At 40.3% G+C, this 20816-nt stretch overlaps 1 protein-coding gene across 2 annotated transcripts in view; it reads right to left on the bottom strand.

Annotated features, from left to right (window-relative positions):
* The window catches only part of LOC128770462 (alpha-1,3-mannosyl-glycoprotein 4-beta-N-acetylglucosaminyltransferase C-like), a 66539-nt gene extending 46107 nt beyond the window's left edge, over positions 1–20432 (bottom strand). The window contains exons 1-2 of one of the 2 annotated variants that reach the window (XM_053884935.1): positions 20065–20432; positions 9739–9820 (exon numbers count right to left, since the gene is read on the bottom strand). The gene's annotated coding sequence lies outside the window, so the exon portion shown is untranslated. The remainder of the gene's footprint in view (positions 1–9738; positions 9821–20064) is intronic. The other variant, XM_053884934.1, reaches the window with a different exon arrangement.
* Between the last annotated feature and the right edge of the window lie 384 nt (positions 20433–20816).

Below are 20816 nucleotides of genomic sequence, written 5' to 3' on the forward strand. Positions count from 1 at the left end.
GTACTCCGAGACAGAGAGCACTGACTTACTGAAAGTTTCCACTCCAGATGTTTTCAAAAGTTTCTCAAAACGCTGCATTCCAAAACAGGCGACGGATCTGGTCGTTTCCGTTTCCGCATAAACAACACCTGAGAAAGGCTGGTCATCTAGCTAGGTGAAATTAATAATTACTTTTTATCTTATTTCTTATCAATGTCACACTCAGACCAGCGGGTGTTGCTAAGTGTCAGCTGCACTAAGGAACCAGCGGTCTCACTTTCATGAGCCCAGAAGACTCACTGTGCTCCATCAAGTGCTGGCACTTTCAATGGCGTGTAATTTTAACGCACTTCCCTACACAGCATATTCCCATGCATGTGCTGCAGTATGCAAACTTTACATGACAGATTGAAAGAACCTCCACAGCAGACATGCCGATCGGTGAAGGATCGATCGGAGCATCCCTGCAAATTATAGATTATACAGTAGTTTTGGGAACCGTCACAGTAAGACACATTAGACAGAAACACAACTGAGTGACCATTTATAACCAGTATTAAACACAAAAGCATTCTCTGCTGATTTTTGAGACAGTCTAAAAAACAAGTATGACATTTTGACCACACATTTGTTCTGTGACAAGGCACTCTTTAGAAATATGAGAAGAGAGGAGAAGATGTGTGTCAGCGTCAATGTACCTACATTTGACTGATTTGATGTTACCAACTCTGGAAGTGTAAAGCCACAGTAGTATTGATTCACAGACTAATATTTGTATGACAGGCTGCCCACATCGAGATAACCGCCAGCGTTCCAGCAGGATGTCACGAGAGTCCATATCTCCACCGCGGGCTTGTGTTTTCATATGTTTATGTCATATTTCACAGCTGCACACAAGGATGGACACACACTGGGCATTCTCTTCCAGGAAGCTCCACAGGCAGCATCCTGAGGCAGAGCGAAACGGACAGAAGAGATTTCTGACAGCTGCAACTGTGAAGATGCTGAACTCAGCTCTCTGTACAAAGAAACGTATAGCTGACAATCCATTATACACAAGTTGTTTCACACAGATGCATGTTTTATTTATGTTCCAAATCCTCTGTAACATTTTGGATTTGTCATCCCAATTTTTCAACCTCTGAATTTCAAGTTAATGTAAAGTGTGTACCAACCATTCAGGCTTATGACAACAAAACATGATGCTTACAATAAAACGTTGGAGCAGATGCAAGCAATGACAGCAGGATCACTTAAAGTCCAAATGTAAAAAGTTCAGCAGTAAAACACTCTCAGCACAAAAAGAGAGGCTAAGGTTTTGCAAGTCCTTGAAATGGATGGAGATGGTGTAGTGGAGTGCATCAGTGTGAGAGCACCTTCTTAGATTGGGATTGTGTCCTGAGGGGTCAAATCCATTAAGAACAGCCGCAATCCTGCAGTGATCTCAGCTCGGAGAATCCATCTCCTTAGATTAGCCGGCAGTAAACAGACTACTGACCAGGGAGCAGCCCCAGAGGGATGATGCTGGGATGCCTGCGGGCTGACAATGGGATCTCATTTGTCTTCCACATCCTACAGACATTCTGACACCACAATGGTAGACGGTGTGAGAGGAGCGGCTGAACTGGTTACCATGTGATGAAGGACAGCAGACTGCTCTTGTAAGAACCATTTCATTGATTCAGTCAGGAGGAGGATGTATGGTCAATCGTTATTTAGAAGGTTCTAGATTTAATGACAGGCACGTAGCAAAGAAGGATTTTTTTTTTTTTTTTTTTTCCACAAACATATTCCTCTCCATCTGAGATGAGCCCGATGATGGTGGTGTCATCCACAAACTTGATCAGCTACATGGACTGGTGGCTGGAGGTGCAGCAGTTGGTGTACAGGGAGAAGAGCCATGGAGAGAGAACACAGCCCTGAGGAGACCTGATATTGGGATTTTGACAGACCACGCTGTAACTCCAACTAGCCGGTTTCATCTGTTTCTGTCAACGTGAAGTGGTGTTTGTCTCGCAAAGCCAGCGCTCCCTGATCTCCTGTGGAGCAGGACGTTTACGGTAGGCACTTAAGGAGGACCAAGGAAGATGTACAATGCTGATGTACAATGTACAGTGCTAAGTGATCTCCTGTCTTTGTTTACCTGGACGGCATTTGGGGAGGCAACCCGTCGGCTGATGAGTGCCTGTTGCACCTTAAGCAGTTTCTTAAATGCCACGGTGAACAGCCGGAGATTGATTTCTTGGGGGCGGTGGTGGAGCAGTTGTGTGGTAGGTGCGTGGCAGCCCCTGGTGTTTTTTAGCTGTGAACTCCAGCACAATGAGTGCAAACACAGCATTTTGACAGAGAGCAAGACCACTGCTCAAAATGTCTGAGCAGTGATCTGCTCGCCAGCAGCGCAACGTGGCGGCCATCTATGAATAGTTCTGTTCTGAGTGTGTGTGTTCCTGTAATAGTGACACAAAGTTGTCCCTCAGCTGATATATATGAACAAAGCACAAAGAGGCACCCTCGTGTCTTGCTCTGCAGCTATATAGTTTCCAGTGCCACTATGTACTCTATAATAAAGCACCAAATGAAACAAAATGAAAACGTTAAAAAAAGAATAAAAAAATTGGTGTCAATATTGTCATTAGGCTGCAGACACAATTAGGGTCATCATATGCTCCAAAAATGCATGGATCACCCTGAAGTGGACTATACCCCAAGACAGTTTGTGAAATATCATCAGTTCTTAGTTCCGTCTGTTTACATTTTTGTAATTTGACTCTCTTTCATGACTCAAGCTTCACTGAATAATTCTGCTTTTGTGCTGTCCTTGGTCCTGAGAGGTGCCTTCATGTGCTTCTGTCTCTGCAAACTTTGGACTATTTTTGATGCCTGAAGGAGTAATAACTGAACTTTGTTTTGTTAGGAAAGTAATGTTTGCAATGAAAAAGTACTTTGTCTGTGGACACTTATTATTCACAAATTTTGTTATTGATAATAATTCTACTGTAACTGACATATGTCAAATTTCCATGTCATATGAAGCTGGAGACTTTATTGTACATATTGCATGTGCACAATAGTTAATGTTGCATGAGCACGTTCCTTCCTTGAAATAGCTCCATTGTTGCTGTATCACTACAAGATTGTTCAGGCAGCGTCGCTAAATGTGGCTTATTGATCAACATTTAAAAAAAGGAAAATGCTATGGCAGTGAAAGACAAAATCTTACCTGCACATGTGTGCACATAACCTTCAATAGCCATGCAACTGGGGAAAAAACGGAACCTAAAAGGATTTGGGATATATTAGAATTTGTACGATGATTTGCAGCAGCAGCTTGGTCATTGAAAATGTCCTCAGTCCTAACTACAATTCTTATTTTCTGGTGTTGATTCAGGTTGATTTAGTGACATTTGGAGTCCAGCTGTAAGCAGACAATGGCCACAGTTCATTGGGTCTGAATTTATAAGCCCAGCAGCCTCTATGATGGAACAATCCCAGATACCCACTCTAGTAGCAAATGTCACTACTGCAGACAAGTAGAAACAAGGGACATTTAGCCAATCAGCTGCTTTCAACAGTTCCAGTCACTCATGTTATCCCAAGCCACAATATCTTGTCTGACCTTTAAAGTGTGAACAGTGACGGCTAATTCTGAGTCTGGTTGGTCCAGAACATGTCCACAACGGTGTAAAATAACAAGTCTACGGATGAAGCTTTCATTCACACAGCTTTAAAATCTGCACACAAATGTGAGCATAAAATATTCAAAAAGCAGGTCATGAAAAATGAAAGTGCAGATAAAGTAGATGATAATAGGTTTAGTTTAAGCGAAACAAGGCTGAAAGGAAAGTGAGCGTACGTGCTTGTTTTCATTACGGTGAAATTCATTAGGGCCAAAACACAATGTGGTCATTTTAACAGTCCTCCCTCAGTATTTATAAATTGCTATGTTTGATTTTCCGCTGCTGGGTACAAAAACGAAATGACATTTTGTCTCTTAATGAGAAACAATGCATGTGTTACAACAGTGAGGTCGACAACAATACCAGGAACAGACTTTTCCTAGCAACTAAGCAGCATCAGTCTTCATGTTTGTTTTTTTTTAAAGACATAATAGACGTCAAAAAACATCTCCTGAAAAGAATATTCACTTACTCTCATTACTCTGTGATGGCCTCAGCCATCTTCTTTGTAATGGTCTGCTGGAGCAGCATCATTACAACAGCTGACATGATTGGACTGAACAAACTGTTTAGAAGGGTTCTGGTTCTGTCCAAGGATATTCATCAAGCTGGGAAAGATGGTGAAAGACAGCAGGATGCACGCCTTTTTGTCTTTTGTTCCTGCAGTTGTGAGCTGTGCAGACACAAGTTTGACTCTATTAGTTTGACTCTATTTGGTTCCTTGTTATAATGCCCTGCAAATCGGGGTGCAATGATTTTCCAGGCTGACACCGAGTGACTACAACAGGCTGATGCCGGCCTTGGCAGATTTCCCACTGGTTACTAGAAAGGAAAAAGCAGCTGTAGCTGTCCCAGTGGTGTGTGGTCTAATTTTATACCCTACATGTAGTTTGATTTTTGCCATTTCTCTTCCATATTGTGGTTTAGTCCTTATACGTTGCTGAGTGAGAAAGAATCTTGACAGAACAACTGTTTTATGATGAAACAATACTGTCCTCAGGACGACTGGAGTCAGTCACCAAAATCAACAAACAATGGGTGTTTAAAATAAATTGTCAAATTTAAGCAAAGAGATGGGGAATTTAATGTTTTACTGTGCTCTGTCGGTTTTATTGTGGGGTTCAACTGTGACAGACAGTGAGTGTTTGAGAAGTATTATCCTTAATGTCAATGAGAGTAAAAGTTGTAGAGTGCAGTGGTCCATGTTGCCACGATCGAGACTAAAATTGTGTCATGTATTCCCTCAAATTGATATATTTGAATTAAACAGAGCTGTGAGTGAACCTGAGCTGCACCAATGTGCAGCAGGCAACAGCCGTAACACACACATTGCTGCTGACAAACAGCTGTCATAGGATACTAATAAACTTTCTCCACAGTTTGGCACACACATGGTCCATGAATTGGATCATTAGCAAAAAAAATTGTGCATGTTCATGTTAAGCTTGTACGACATCGGCATAAGTGGAATCATCGCGGCAAGTCAGTGACAGGAGCCACAATGGATGGCATAATCCAACCGAGATACAGTGCCAATTGGTGAGCAGTACTGCCAACTCTCTCACAGTCAACATGAGACTCGAGCTATTAAGAAGATAGATTAAGATAAAACTTCCACGATGCACTGCGCAAAACTGCACCGCAGCAGCAGCAGGTCAATTGAAATCGCGATGTGAGTCTACGGTCAAAATGCAGTCGCATTGTCAAAGTCCACTCACCTACCTGTCTGATGGAATTTGTTACACCAAATCTTTTTCGGAACAGAAAAACATAAATGAAGGAGCAACCTGATGATGTGGCAACCTGTCCCGTTGTTGTTGTCATCAGTACAGACCTCTCCATTTATTGATTGATTGGTGCATCCAGTGTAACCCATTGTGGTCTCTCAGGTGAGGTGCGCCCAATGGTGAAGCCAAATCACATCATTAGCGACGCCAACAAATATTAAGACACAATTCTCACAATTATCCAATCGAAGTAATGCTTTCAAGTAAAGGTATGAACTGGAACATTTACAGCCAGCATTTTTCATAACTAACGTCTCTAAAAATACTCAAGAGTAGTTTGCAATATCCACACTATTAAAAAAAAAATGTAATTAAAATGGCAATATACCGCTGTTGACTTCAAAAGTGGTGAAATAAAAGGAACCCAGTTGGAGGGAAATAAACAACATGTTTGTGTTGCTCTATAGAGAAGTGACGAGCGAGGCAGAACATGAAAAGAGGCAGGCAGCGTTAATGAGCCTTATTTTAGGAAAACAACGCTGTCATGAATATTCATCATTGCGTTTGCTTGACGAAGCACCAAAACAAAAAGTAAGAGTTACACATATCTCACAAAGAGTGAAAAATATTTATAAGTCTAAGGTATGGATTCAGAATTCAATCTGGATATAAACAGAAAATACCGGATCTGTTTTTGAGTCAGTCAAAAATGATTTAAAGTTCATCTTTTCACATCATCTACGCAGAAGGTCTCATCATTTTGATTACAAATTCATTGTCAATCCATGTGATCATGTCATCGGTGATCGGCAGCAAAAATCCTGTTCGGAGCATCCCTGGCTCATTTTAGCAGCTTTCAAATATATTTAGTTCCCAATGGGTCAGTTTGCTACAGTAAAAGACTTCACAACAGGGTTTTATCAAGTGGGGCATATGGGCGTCCTGGGGACGTCCTGAACTGCAAAACATGAACAAATGGACACTTAGCTTGTAATAAGGGACAGAACCATTATAACAAATATGTGGGTTTTTTTTTATTAACCACAGTCAGTCAGTCAAGGAAAACCAGGAGACCCCTGCATCTGTCAGTGTCACAACAGCTACTGAGTTCATCTCTGTTTACGATTATTATTTGACTCATCTCATGTTTTTTTTTTTTTTGTTATTTTTATAAATAGTTATCTTTTGTACAAATAGATTTTTCTTGCTTCTTTTTTACAAAACAAATTGTTAGTTCAGTCATTGACATGGCAGATGTATGTGCTGGGGGCTGGGTTATGGGCTAGGGACTGGCTTTGGACATCCTGTTTTTAAAATACTAAAAGCATCCTCTCAACATATGCCTGCCAAGAATTTTCAGCCAAAAGACTTTTAGCACCAAAACAACACGGCCAAACCATGTATCAAATAAATGATAACTCTTGGCTTATTGTGAGAACTGCCATCCCAATATTTTCAACATTTGAATATAATAAATTCCTATATTCATTCTTCACGTCTTGTGTCCTTGTTCTGCAATAGTTGTTTCTCAAAGCAAGCAAAATGCTCACAAAAAAAGATTGGTACCTCTTGGTTTCACAGCTGTACTAGCAGAAGAGGAAAATCTTTGAGGAAAATCTGATGACTATATTATTGAAACTCTTCACTGACAATGGCCATTGACTAGCTTGGAAGGCTCCTATTTACATTAAAAATGTTGGTGCTTTTGAGTAGCGTTCGCTCACTCTTAGGAGATAAGCCTGACACATTGAACAGGTACCAAAGGAGCAACCTTGTAGTTTGGACACGTTCCTAAATAATAAAGTGGCACTGAGGAAATATTATTACCTTGAAGTTTATGTTTTCAGGCTTCCAAAGTAAATGGGTGTGGATGTCCTTCACTCTGTTAAGAAAACACGAAGAAACATCCTGGGAGCAGATGAAAAGAGCGACCAACAACAGAAAGTAGGGCTCCATATGAAAGGAGACTTTATCTCATTAAAACAGGCAGGGATGAGGGGGAGCAGCAGGTCCAGGGGAAATGAAACAGTTTTGTGCATATTTGCTTTGTTATTTAGCTGCAGCAGCTTGGATTAATTACACTCATCTTCCTCTTCGCTCTCTTCATTAGTCCTAGTTTTGGTGAAATGTCTGCCAGCTCACCTGGATCTTATCTTCCAGGGTGTGAGCAAATCGTTGCTGCTTCTCCCATCTCTTGGACCACAGAGAATTAAAGAAACCCAATGGTGATAAACCTTCCTTTAGCAATAGCTGCCTCCCACACATACTGAACGCATTAGATTTGCAAGTGTCAATTTCCCAGCACATCAATCTGTTCTACCTGGCCAGAGCCTGGGGCATATTTTTTCGATTTACAGTGCTGTTTCGAAAAGAGTTCACGTGGGATTAAGATGAATTATATCAAAGACGGGTGGATGTCGTGAGGCATTTTGAACACGAGGGTGAGGGTTAGGGTTATGGTTTGGTAGTGGTGGGCTGATGAGGCTTTATGAAACAGTGTCCTTATTTTCTGAGCCCACCAGATGGCACTTTCAGCTCAAAACCCTTGGGTTTGAACAGCCATTTCAATGAAACTTCCCTCATTTTTGAACCGACAGCGCCACCAGCTCTAAAAATAAGAACACTGTTTCATGAAGCCTCACTGTCCCAACGCTACCATTTGGTGATTTCAAAAACTGTAAAAATGAGAAACAATGTAATGAATTAAGTTGCTTGATCTTTTATAATGCAAATGGAAAATGTGTAGACTATTCACTTACATGGTTCAGTGCCAAAAACAATCCCCACGATGATAAATTTAAAATTGGTGGCGTCATCCTCTGCTGTATCCCTTAATAGGGTTCACATTTGAGGTCAAACTGCCTCACAGGCAGCGTTACACTCTGTTAGGGTTAGGGACCATAATTCAAATCATCTCTAATATTAGTGTCCAGATGGGTCCAAACTAATAAAAAACTATCGACAGACAGAACAATTTTTTGGTACAGACTGTCAGCACGACCCTGTTAAAAAGCACTTCAGTGATGGGCTGATGAGGCTTCATGAAACAATGTCCTTATTTTGAGAGCCCACTAGATGGCACTCTCTGCTGGATTTGAACAGCCATTTCAGTGAAACTGCCCACTTTTATAAACGAAATGTTCAACCTCCTGAACTCTAAAAACAAGGACACTGTTTCATGAAGCCTCGCTGGCCCATCACTATGCCTGACACATACAGTGTTTGGGCTCATAGTGCAAGTTCCACTTTTTAGTTCCTATCCATTGTCCTCTCTATTTTACATTGTGATGGATTTAAATAATCATAATTTGGATAATAATTTGTGAATCGATTCAGTCGTCCGAACTGTGATGCATCAGAGGAATGTGCTTTTTTTCCCACCTCAACTATGCCTATCCCTGCTCTATGAGGGAACCAAAACCAACCACTCTCATTCCCACACACTGAGTTCCAGAACGCTATGCAGCCGTACTGCTGCATGCACAGCTCTCCTTCTTGTCGTACCCCCTACTCACTCTCCTCCCACTCCCTTTATTCCAGGTTCTGAAGAGTAGATGGAAATGTTTGTCTCGGGTCAGAATACACCACCACAGCCCCTGCACAGCAGCACCACAATGCCAGTACACACTCCCACACACATCAATACACGGATGATTTAAAACATCAGATATAACTCTTCAAAAATGAAAGCTCAGGTACTTCCTGATTTCAACTCAAAACTCAACCTCTTCTGCTTTTTTCAGAACACAACACCCTGAAAGCAGCATTTTATCATCCAGCTTATACTAGTAATGAAAATGGCACAATTAAGTTTCCAAAAGCTGGACACTGTCACGCATGACTATATTTTCTTTTTTTCTTCTTTTTTAATTCCAAGTGTCTTCCGTGTTTTCCTTAATGTGGGATTTATTCATTTAAATTGTTAAATGAAATGGATGAATGGTCACAATTCATCTTGGAACACTAATAGTACCACCAATAAACATCATGACAGTTGTCCAATTTTGATCGAGGATAGCAAACAATTTCCATTACAACAAATAAAGCAGGCTTTCTGCTGCATGTGACAATCGTGGCACACCGCCACGGGCTAAATGACAGCCGCCATGCCTTCAAAAAATGGTCTATTTTCAAAGGTGAATATCTTTTATTTTATGTTTTATCATTCTCTCAATTCACAACAACCTCCAATATGAGTCAACCGAACAACACTTTCAATTATCTCCAAAGCCAATAGCTTTGGGAAACACAAGACTGATGTGTGTATGTGTGTGAACTGCATGTGTCTGTGGCTTTGGTGTGTGTAGTGCCTGCATGTGTGTTTGCACATTTGTACAGATGACTTTAACTCTTACCTTGAAATCAGAATTTAATCTTGCTGCATTCCATTAAGACGTGAAGCGTCCCTTTGTAGGCGGAAACACTCCAGTGAGTTTGCTTCAAAACAAAAACACAAATGGTCCCATGAGAGGAAATAAAACACAGTGAAGAACAGACTCAAACAAAAAGATCTGAACTGGCATGCTACTTAACACCCATATTTAAAAACCATACTTAATGGTTACACTCGGACAAAAACACATTTTGCTTAGCCACTTACAATCTGTTAAAGGACATTTAAAAATGAATTCATCTTCATTCAACAACTACATTCACTGCATCAGGCACACTGACACGTCGGATGTCTCCTTGTGTTTTGTTTCACACGGAGCAGAATAACACGTTTGATTTCCAAAATTAGATGAGATAAATTTGTTTGATTTCTAATTTCACATATTTTTTAAAGCATAAATTTCAATCTGGCTTCATCACAAGAGGATTGATACATTGACTTGTGATGAAGCATAACGGAACACAATTCCTGCTGAAAGCACTGTTGATAAATATGAGCCATACTCTCGACAGTAATTAAAAGTACATGCATTAGACCATCAGTGAATTAGAGCTTGAACAGAACATGATCATAAAGGGTATAACAGTAAAGGGTATAACAAAATTTAGTGGGACAAAATTTCAAGAAACAGAAAAGGAACAGAAAATTCTGAGACATACAAAATGAAAAATAATTTTGCATGTTATCATTTTTTTTTCTCTGAGGGACCATAGAAATCTGGCAATACAATCTTCCACTTTCAGGGCTGACAGCACCAACTCCGCAGCTTGTTGCCCAACCCGAGCTGCTGACCGGAAAGGAGTGGTTCAACACAAGTGGAAATGATTTTGACTTTCCGACCCTTGTCTCCTGTGCTTCTTCTTTATTTGATCATTTCTCTGTTGACCATATGTAATGGATCAACAGCAGACAGCACCAACCATCATCATGGCGACGCCCCAGGTCAAAGTGTGATTCAAAGTCTAGATTGTTTAAACTTGTTTTATTTTAAAAGTGTTGGAGAGCACTAGAAGAGAGTTGCAGTTTGCAACAAATGTTTCGACCAAACTATCTAGAGGCTGACACCACATTAGCATTCAATTTTAGGCTCTAGCTGAATATCCACTGTGGTTAATTATTATAATTATTTTTTTAATGTTACATGAATTGTTGAGAACATATTAACATAGATCTTTGTCAAATAAAGTTAATGTTTAGAGGATTTTTGTTTGATTGTATTTGTATTTCTCTATTTGTTTGTTTCAGACTTCGCTTTTCAAATGATGAAAAAAAAGAAAAAAAAAAAAAAAAAGAAAAATGATTTCCCATTATGCAACGGGGTGATAATGTGAACAGAAGGTTCTAGATAGTTTGGTTGCACACTCATAACAAAATGCAATATTGCAATCCTTCAACACTTCAAAAAGAACCAAAAGCTTCAAGACTATATGCAGACTTCGGATCACACACTGAAGCGTCGCCATTATAAGGGTTGTAACCGATATTTTGTAATGTTCTTTCCTTTACTGCAAGGTAAGTAAACGGTTTTCTTCATCTTCTTTCATCTATTTATGCAGGATAAGCATACAGTTGTATCAGCTGTTAATCTGTGATGGTTTTCTAAACTTTCACACTTTTAAACAGTAATTCATTCAAACTATATATATATATATATAATTATATATATATATATATATATATATATATATATATATATATATATATATATATATATATATATATATATATATATACACACACACACACACAATTATTTGCTGCTTGACTCAATAAATAGAACCACATGAATCTTCCCTGTTCCCTGTGAACAAACTTGGCGACATCGTCTCTTTCCTGCTGCATCTGTTCGAAGGTGGGTCATGCCACTTTATTGGATGGGTTATCGAACTGACACGTATCGGGGGAAAAAATTGAATCTAGACAAACATGATCCCATCCCTATTTGAGTCCACAGAATATGTATTAAAGAGCTACACTGTCCTGGAAAAACATGACACCACTGTATGGGAGAGGCAGACATACAGGCAGACACATTCTAATTTTATCCTCGACTCCTTGACATCCTTAAGTCATATTTCCACATTTGCTGTCACACAAGAGCAAACTATGAATTAGTATAGGCAACCTGAGGTTGACAAATCATTGTAAAGTCATGCCAGAACCCAGAGCTGAGCCTTCTACATCAAATCCATTTTGTCACTTCCACGCCGTCAGCTTTCAGATAGACTAATCACAATGCAACAAACCAGAATCACTGTTTTAAAGAACAGCGTATTGCCTCTTGTAAAATCAGTACAGAGCTGTCACCAAAAAAGTGGGATGTCAGGTCCGGCTACTAGTGAAGTGAAAGGCAATTGGAAATTGTGATGAAGAGAGAGCAAAGTCCAACTGTGTCATTGTCATCACTGCTGATTATAAAAACAGAAAGACAGCGATGAACTGTGGTGACCTGTGTTTATTTCGGTTTTATTTTGTTCCCACACCTCTGCTCGCCCCTCTTTTCTTTCGATTAGTACTGGCAGACATCCTGCAACCATCAGTCAGTCTGTCTTTCTGTACACATATGCTGCATATGTTTCATATGACAATGGCTCTCAAGAAAGTGACGAGTGATTTGATGGTGTGGCGTTGATAGCGAAGAAAAACTAAAACCCCCCCCAAAACCTTTATTCTGCTGAATGGACTGAATCTATTTCTGTTGACTCAAAAAGGAAATACTGCCTCCATTAGCAGATGTTTATGAACCGATGAAATGCAATTCCAGCATGAACATTTGAGATGCTGACATCTTTTATCGAGGACTAATATATCCAGTATTTACAGTATACATTGAAGCAGACTGGCAAATGACAAAGCAAACAGCGTATACAAGTCAAGAAAAAAGCAGAGCTTTCGATGAGCAGTGACCCAACCTGACCCATTTCTACCTTGATTAATGGGTTCTGGTCTCTCAGCAGACAAAGCTTTGTTCTGGGTGGGTCATAAATCTCCCCCACCTCAGTGGCAATCAGCTGACCCTCAAAACATCAGCATTGCTACCTTCCAAACTCCCAACAGAAAGTCAGTGCAGTCTCACACAGAGCAGAGCAAGGAGATCGGTGTCGGACACACACATAATATACGCACAACTTTGTGCAAAAACACTATATATATATATGTATATTCACTCAGAATTAAACTATTTTGAAATGTTTTGAACAAACATTACAAAATTTGTGTTGGACAATTTGAGATGTATTCACTGATTATTGACAATCACCACAAGCAACTTCATGACTCTCACAATATCAATATGTTCAATCATTTGAGAAGAAAGTAACGCAAACAGTATGCAGTGACCCAAACAATGAGGGGACTGCCAGAGGCACCGCAGTTTGTGGTGCCAAAACAAAGCAATCGGTGGAAAGAGGAAGCGGAAGCAGTTACTTTTTATCTTGCACAGGCCATGGTTACCTTCAAGATGGTAGAAAACAATAGATGCGAACTAAGAAACGGACTAAAGATGATTATTTACAGTGTATTTTTAAACGGCTGTTGGTGGTCGACCTGTGGTAAAGCCTTCCCAGCCAAAATATTTCCCCAAAATCGCCATTCCACACCTCTACTCCGAATGTTGGTAGATATTTAGATATTTAAGTCTCTATTCTCAAATTATAATCTGTCGTCCAGTCACAGAACTGTCAGGTTTTTGCATGAGTTGCACATCTGTCTACAAGAAAGCGGTGAGTGCATTCTCCTTCAGCTGGAAGAAGAAAAGGGATTTTAGTCAATCTCAAACAGAACTTAAACCTACACAAGAGAAGGCCATTTCATATGTCCTCAAGGCTGACAAACAGACAAGGTACTTGACACCATTGTGGCAAGATATTGATATAGGGTGTAGAGAAGGCCCTTGGTACACTGAAAGATTGCACTTTCAGAAGAGGACTGAGTAAGCGTATCCTAGGCCAAGCCAGTGCAGATCATAGTCAACTTCCTAAAACTCAAGTACTGTACCACACTGAAAACTACACGGATTCCACCACTGAAGTACAGCATCCGCTCCCATCCACATTACAGAACCCTGAGGCTGATGAAGACATGCAACCAAAGAAGGCAAAGAAAAAATAATAGGGAGTTTTTTTTTTTTTTTTAATCTCAGCTGCTGTGTCAGCAGCAGGAACATTGACTTCCCTCCCATCCATAAGAGATGGAAAATGAAGGCCTACCCTTCCACAACAAATGCTGGATCCTCTTGAGTGAAAATCCTACCAGGGAAACCTTCCACGAGTTAGCCTACTGGCTCAAAAGCATCTGTGGATTCCAAGTGTTCCCTTAGAACAAGCACAGGTAACATAGTAACTTGCTCAAGGGCCATGCTCATATATATATATATATATATATATATATATATATATATATGTATATATATATATATATATATATATATATATATATATATAAATTCTAATTTTCTGGAAAAAAAACAAAAAACAAATGCACTAAACTACATATCTGTAAGTGTAGCCTGTGTTGACTTGCATCACCCAGTCTCCTCAGCTTTCTCCGGTAAATCACAGCTTCACTTGCAAGGCTTCTACCTCACCGTCAATGATGCAGATTTAATGAGAGACTTCGCTGTCCTGCTTTGACTCTGTCACACTGCTGTCCCACATCCATCAGCTCACATCATCATCTCGACAGTTCTGTAGTAATGGTCAACAAGAATCTTCCCTTCCTCATATGAAACACCTTTTTAAAAGACTGGTGATAATTCAGGCATAACTCACCAGGCAGACCTCCGTCATTTTTCAAACCCTTCTGTTGTTTCCCTGGCTGGTCCGCAAGGAAGGCGAGTGAGTGGGTGAGTATGAATGACCTTTTAAATTGTGTTTATTAGGGGTGGAACACTGCAGTTCATATATATGATAGTTCATGAGTGGCGATATTTGGCCCATGATAACAATAATTATATCACAAAACACAAAATCTGTGATATCTGATATATTACAAAAAATTAATGATATATCATAAATTATATATCACGACATTGTTATGTTCTGTTTCCTTGCATGCTTTTATTTTGTTATTTCCTGTGTTTGTGATTCCAAATCCTTGTTTTTCTCCAGCTTTCCGAGCAACACGGCTGGCATTCATTTGCCAGTCAAGCTCTCATGGAATTGAAGACCTCGGTGCGAGCTCGTGTCACCAGATGGTTGCTTCGCGTCCTCACGGCAAATGTATTTGACTCTCATTTCTCTCGTGCTCCTGTTAATCTAAATTCTGTGTGTGCTTGATGTTTTCTCTCAATCGCCTCCTTAGTTTACTCTCATTCCTTGCTTCTTGCTGCTCGCTCGCGTGGGAGTGTTTTTGTTAAGACTCACCTTTTCTGTTTCTCTGCATTGTAGTTATTCCTTGTGTGTGTGTGTGTGTGTGTGTGTGTGTGTCCACCACTTTTCGTTATTTGGGACTTGTGAGCAACCTCCGAGTGCGTTTTCCGTAGTCCCCCTTAATCAGGCTTAATCTTATTTGCCTGTTTTCTGTTTCAGGTTTTTCCCTGCCCCAGTTTGTGTTCCTCACTCATTTTGGTGTTGACGCCATTGGTTCATCGTTCCTTTTCGTCTTTTGTGTTTATATTATTTATTGTAATAAATTGTTAAAACTGCCCTCGCTCTCCCGAGTCATCTTTAAATCTGCACCAATTCAGCTACTGAGTTCGATCTCCTTGACAATCCATGACATATATGCGACTCAAACAGAAAAAATAGCCTTAAAAAGGAAAATGTTGTGATGATACAGATATTATTTAATTTATTTATTTTTCATTTATTTATTATGCAAAGACCAAGACACAAAGAGTGTGGAATTGCCGTTACACTCAGCTTTGGGTAGAAATTGAAAATGAACACTACTACAGCAACGCTGTATCACGTTATCATTATGTCGTCGCTGCACCATGCGTCATCATGAGCCAGCTAAAGGCCTGTATTCTGTAAGCATAGTTTGAATGCAAGGATCGGCTCTTGGATCTGCAAATTTCGGGTCGATTCCTGATACCACGATCGGTGCATCCCTACTCGCACCAACTGACTTGCATACATGGATATGATGAGTAAATGACACGCACAATGCTCTCCAGCTCCACGCAATTCAACTGTAGACCGCATCAAGACAGTCGTGGAGAATGTGGAGGACTTTGGGGCACGATCTGTTATGTTCAATGGTTTTCTTGTGCTTTTATTTTGTTATTTCTTGTCTGTGTTTTCCTTTTCCTTTGTTTCCCCCAGCTTAATGGCAGCGCAGCTGGAGCTCATCTGATGATCAAGCCGCGCTGATTTCTACACCTGCGTCCCAGTCTGCGCTGCCAGATGGTTGATTCTCGTTCTCCGGTACAGTCCTCCTTGAATTTAGCTCTATGAAAACTGTTTATTGTGCGTGCCGTTTCTTGCCGCTTCTGGTTTGTTTCCTGTCTTTGATAGACCTTTTGTTACTTGTATCTTGTTTTCATTTGCTGGCTTTTTCTTCCTTGTGTGTGTGTTTGATTATTCCACCACTGAGCGCTTTTCGTTGTTTGGGCCTCGTGGATATATCCGAGTGCGGTTTTTGTTGTCTCCATTAGCTGACTTTATAGTAATTCGCTTCTTCTGTTTTCAGGTTTTTTTCTCGTTACTTGGGTGTTTGTTCGCGCTACTTGTGCTCATCTCCACACCTCGTCCGCGATTATATTTAAACGTAAACAAATTATGTTAGCGACAAACAGTTAGCAGAAAACAGTACTGACCAGTTAGTAGCTGCTGTGCTTCTTCATAAAACAGTTGGACTGCAGTTTGTCAAAAGCATGTGATGGAATGAAAATGAATTTATTGTTATACTTTGGTTTTGTCTATCACCCATCCTTTTTTGAAATCTCACATTTAATGGAAGGCACCTGCAAGACAAAGTCAAACAATCAAAATGGTGAGAAATTTAAAATGAAGCACATTTTTTTCAGAGGTATTTTCTTATGGAATCTCCTCTGCTTAAGAAGGAATTTCCCCTTGTTTTTAGACCATGATGCACCTTGAGCGGGTACTCCAACAGAATATGTATGGCCATGTCTGCAAATCAACTTCTAGATGCAGCTGCATTTCAAAGAAATAGTCTTATCAATATGAACCTCAAATGTGATTTAAAACAATCTACCAGGATACTTAGAGTGGCTGCTGCCATTCAGCTTGTAATCACTTGTGCTGTCACTTCTTTCGTGTTTTTATTTGCCATTCAAAAATACACTGACTGAAGAGTAGTTCGTGCATATGACTGATACTGAAGATGCTTTAGCATTTGTGCCACCCATCCCCTGTGTTGCTGCAACATTGTCCTTTCCTCTTAAAACCCACAGAATATCAACATGGTGGGAGACTGAGTGGACAAGTGTGGTGAAGCACACGTTCAACTGTGGCATTTGTCTAACCTTTAAGAGATCATGAGTGGATTCTGGTTCAAGAAGAAGCTGGAAGTTCTACATGTCAAACACACTTGGTGAGAGAGAGATAAAAGTACAAAACAAAAAGACAAAGAATTGAAATCTATTAAAATCGCTCTTTTGAACTGCAAAAGATGTTTCATTACAACAATAATTAGATTCCAAGCCAGGCTGAAGCTTGCTGAACTGGGTCATAAAAAATATCTTGCAGCCCAAACGGAGAAACTGTGGTGATATTGTTAAAGACAAGCTGAGCTATCGACAATGTGTATAAAACATGGATTCTATTCTAAAATACATTAGGGGAGCCTAAACATTCCTCTTTTTAACAGCCTTATTCTTGGGAAAAAATTGAATTAACTGAAAAGGAGAGCCAACGTGTTCCGTCTATCACAATAAAACTAGGATGGAAATGTTTGTAATTATTTTATCGAAAAAAAAAAAAAAAGGTGTTGCAGGTGCGGGTCATGCCGTTGGGAGCGCCTCCAACAGCAGGCCCGTCCCCCTTGGAGGACATCATCAGTTTAATTTTAAAGATTGCATAATGTGAAAGAAAGTTCCCTTTGCTGTTTCTTTAACTAGCTCTTCTATAAAATCAGCTCAAAGACCATCACAGTTATAATTCGACAACGTGTCATTTCTCCCTTATCTCCGTCTGTCGCTCTCAGCATGGTCTCCAATCAATGCGCGGGCACGGAGGGCATTATACCGGGCGCTCTAGTCTCTTGCATTCAGCATGTGACACAATTCTTTCCATAAAAGTCGCTTGTGATTTGTCAAAATACGCGTACACATTGAGCAAATTAGGGATGGAGGCATACGTGGTGGAGCTGTGCTTGCACAGGAGACAGAGAAACAAGAGACACGGACGATGGCAGTACCGCTTTCAGAGACTACACCCTGGTCAAGTGAAGAAATTGAGAAAGAATTTACAGTGTAGTCTGTGAAAGAAAAACATTTGTTGTTCATTTTAGCCTCAACAACACAGACAGATGGACAATGCCTCAGGTGGACAAATTTTAAGTCCCACAAAAGACACATTCATGTGGTTCATCTCATCAGTTTGAGAAAGAATAAATAACATGGATGAAAATACTTAAAAGTTATTTGATGTCCAGCATCCTCAACTGCGTAATGTGAATTCAGTATCAAGATTGAACAGTGTAAATTGTCTTGTATGTCAAGCTTCTGGACATATATTTTGAGTATCATACATTATTATTCAGGTGACTATGAATGAAATAAATCTGTACAGTTCTGAGACAATTAACAGGCTGCTATTTCATTTCACACATTTCCCATTCCTTAATTTGAATTTTGCCAATTGCTAAATTTCTATAACTGTTTTGAATGTATAAAACTATTACATCGGTCACCATAGCTAACACTGACCAATCACTAGCCCCCACTCCAAACACAAAAACCTCGGGGAAACATTATATGCCATCATGTAACCTGATATTCTTTATCTATGTTTCAGTCTGAGGCTTCAGGATGAGACAGTTAGTTACATTAAGAGCTTGATCCCATGATGTCAAGCGGATAATTTGCAGTCTGCAGCCGCTACCGGCTGCAAATGTCATCTGCTGGATCACACCAATTGACTTTATTGCCATACCCAGCAAGATAACCACCAAGTACTGTTGGCTTTGAGTGGAAAAAAAATAATCGAAGTATGTTACAATATTAAAAAGGGTTTAATTATGATTCACAGTACGGCATTTTCACTGACTCATCCTTTTCACTGCCTGTAAAAATAAATTGTGTCCAATTAATAGAGGGATCACTGAGTGACCTGGGAACGAGTGGACACTTGGAGTGGGAGACCGGATTCTCACTGACCCCTAATGAGCACGCCTGAGCATGTTGCCGGAGGAAGCATGAGCTGCTGCCCTTGTAATGAGCTGCCGTTTGGCTCCACTCTCGAGGAGAACCATGAAGACGAAGAGAACATTGGCACAGCAGGACACGAGTAGAGATGACAGAGGTTTTTAACAATAAAGGACGAACTTTGAGACACTGCTACTTCATATCAATCAGGTGAAATGCTGAGGAAAAAAAAAAAAAACCTCCAACAAACATCTCACTTCTTGTCAAATTTCAAAAAACTATTTTGTTTCCAGCCACCTGTTTGTTTGTCTACACTGCTTTCAAAACCTACTGTGAATTATCTACGATCACTCATGGATCACTTTTTTTTTAAATTCACCATTATATAATTATACTGTCTTAATCTTTGGCAAAGGACACAAGTTTTAATGTTTGTGCTGAATCTGACACGAATGTCTCAGGCTCATTTGCTGGCAGTTACATTTTGGCAAGTTAAAACACTTTCAAATATTGCAGCGTGGAAAGACTTGTGTTGAGAGTTGTACGACATACCTGTTAAGGTATAAAGGAGGCAAGTATTTTACATCAAATATTTTAGAAGTCATTAGGAAAATAGTGTAAAATGTGGCAGCCAAAGAACAGGTAAACAAACAACAGCAAACAAACCACCTTATGTGTCAAACCATACATACAAAATTATAACTGTATAACACTGTCTGAAGTAATAATAAAGAGTTCACTATGAACAGACTGTGATAAATAAATGCGCTTGTGCACTTTTTTTCCTCAATGACAGGTTTGGATCACACCTCATCTCAATATCGAGCCAAAACTAAATGGAACTGAGCATTTATTGTCATTTTTTTTATTTTATTTTGTTCCACAGGACTGAAAGAAGCTTACGAAAGTTTGACGACACGGCGTCGCTTACACTCTCCAGACATATGACAGGTTTCGGTTCTAGTTCAGTCAGAACAGTCAACCGGTGCCATTGTCAGTAGCCATCTTACTCACCTGTCTGCGCGGGAATTGTGCTGAAAATAGTCCGGTTCAGTCTCGTAGCTCCGCCAGACGTGGACTGCGAATCCCTCCGCGATGTCGTCGACAGCAAGGCGGGAAAGACGAGCCGACCCACGTCTCTGGCGTCAACTCTCTCACTACGCCCCGTCTATCGCCCTCCTCGTCTCACTCTCTAGTGACACCCGGCTGTTTTCAGCGTGAGTAGAAGTTAATATTCCCATTCCCTGCTTTTAACAAAGCAGCTCAAACCACATCCTCCTCAGGTGCAGCGATGCTGACTCTGGCTCCCTCCTCCTCCCTCCCTGCTCTTCCTCCTCCGGAGATAGATGGAGAGGGAGCGAAAGAGCAAGAGAGAAGGACGCGGAGAGAGAGGGAGGGGTGGGGCTGATCGGCACCACATTGGAGTCAAGCTCGACTAAACCCAAGACTGACAGAGCACACTGGCACCGGTAAGTCCTGAGGACAGGTCCCTTCTTAACTTGTCATGAAGTCCAGGAAACAAAATGGCCAAGCATTGTAAAAATGATAATGTTTACTTTTACTGTTCTTTTAGCACGTTTTCTATAGAGGGTTTTCACGGCGCGTCATCAAAACCGGAAGCCGCCATGTTGGAGATACTCACTGCTCAGCACAGAGCGGTACTGAAGGCGATTCTGCAGCGTTTCCTCGAAAAATTGTGAATCACGGTCCTGTTTTGGATTGTACGAATCGTTCCGATCGTGAAAAACATTTTGAATTTTATCGAC

This window comes from Synchiropus splendidus, chromosome 14, assembly GCF_027744825.2.
Source record: "Synchiropus splendidus isolate RoL2022-P1 chromosome 14, RoL_Sspl_1.0, whole genome shotgun sequence".
Taxonomy (NCBI): Eukaryota; Metazoa; Chordata; class Actinopteri; order Syngnathiformes; family Callionymidae; genus Synchiropus; species Synchiropus splendidus.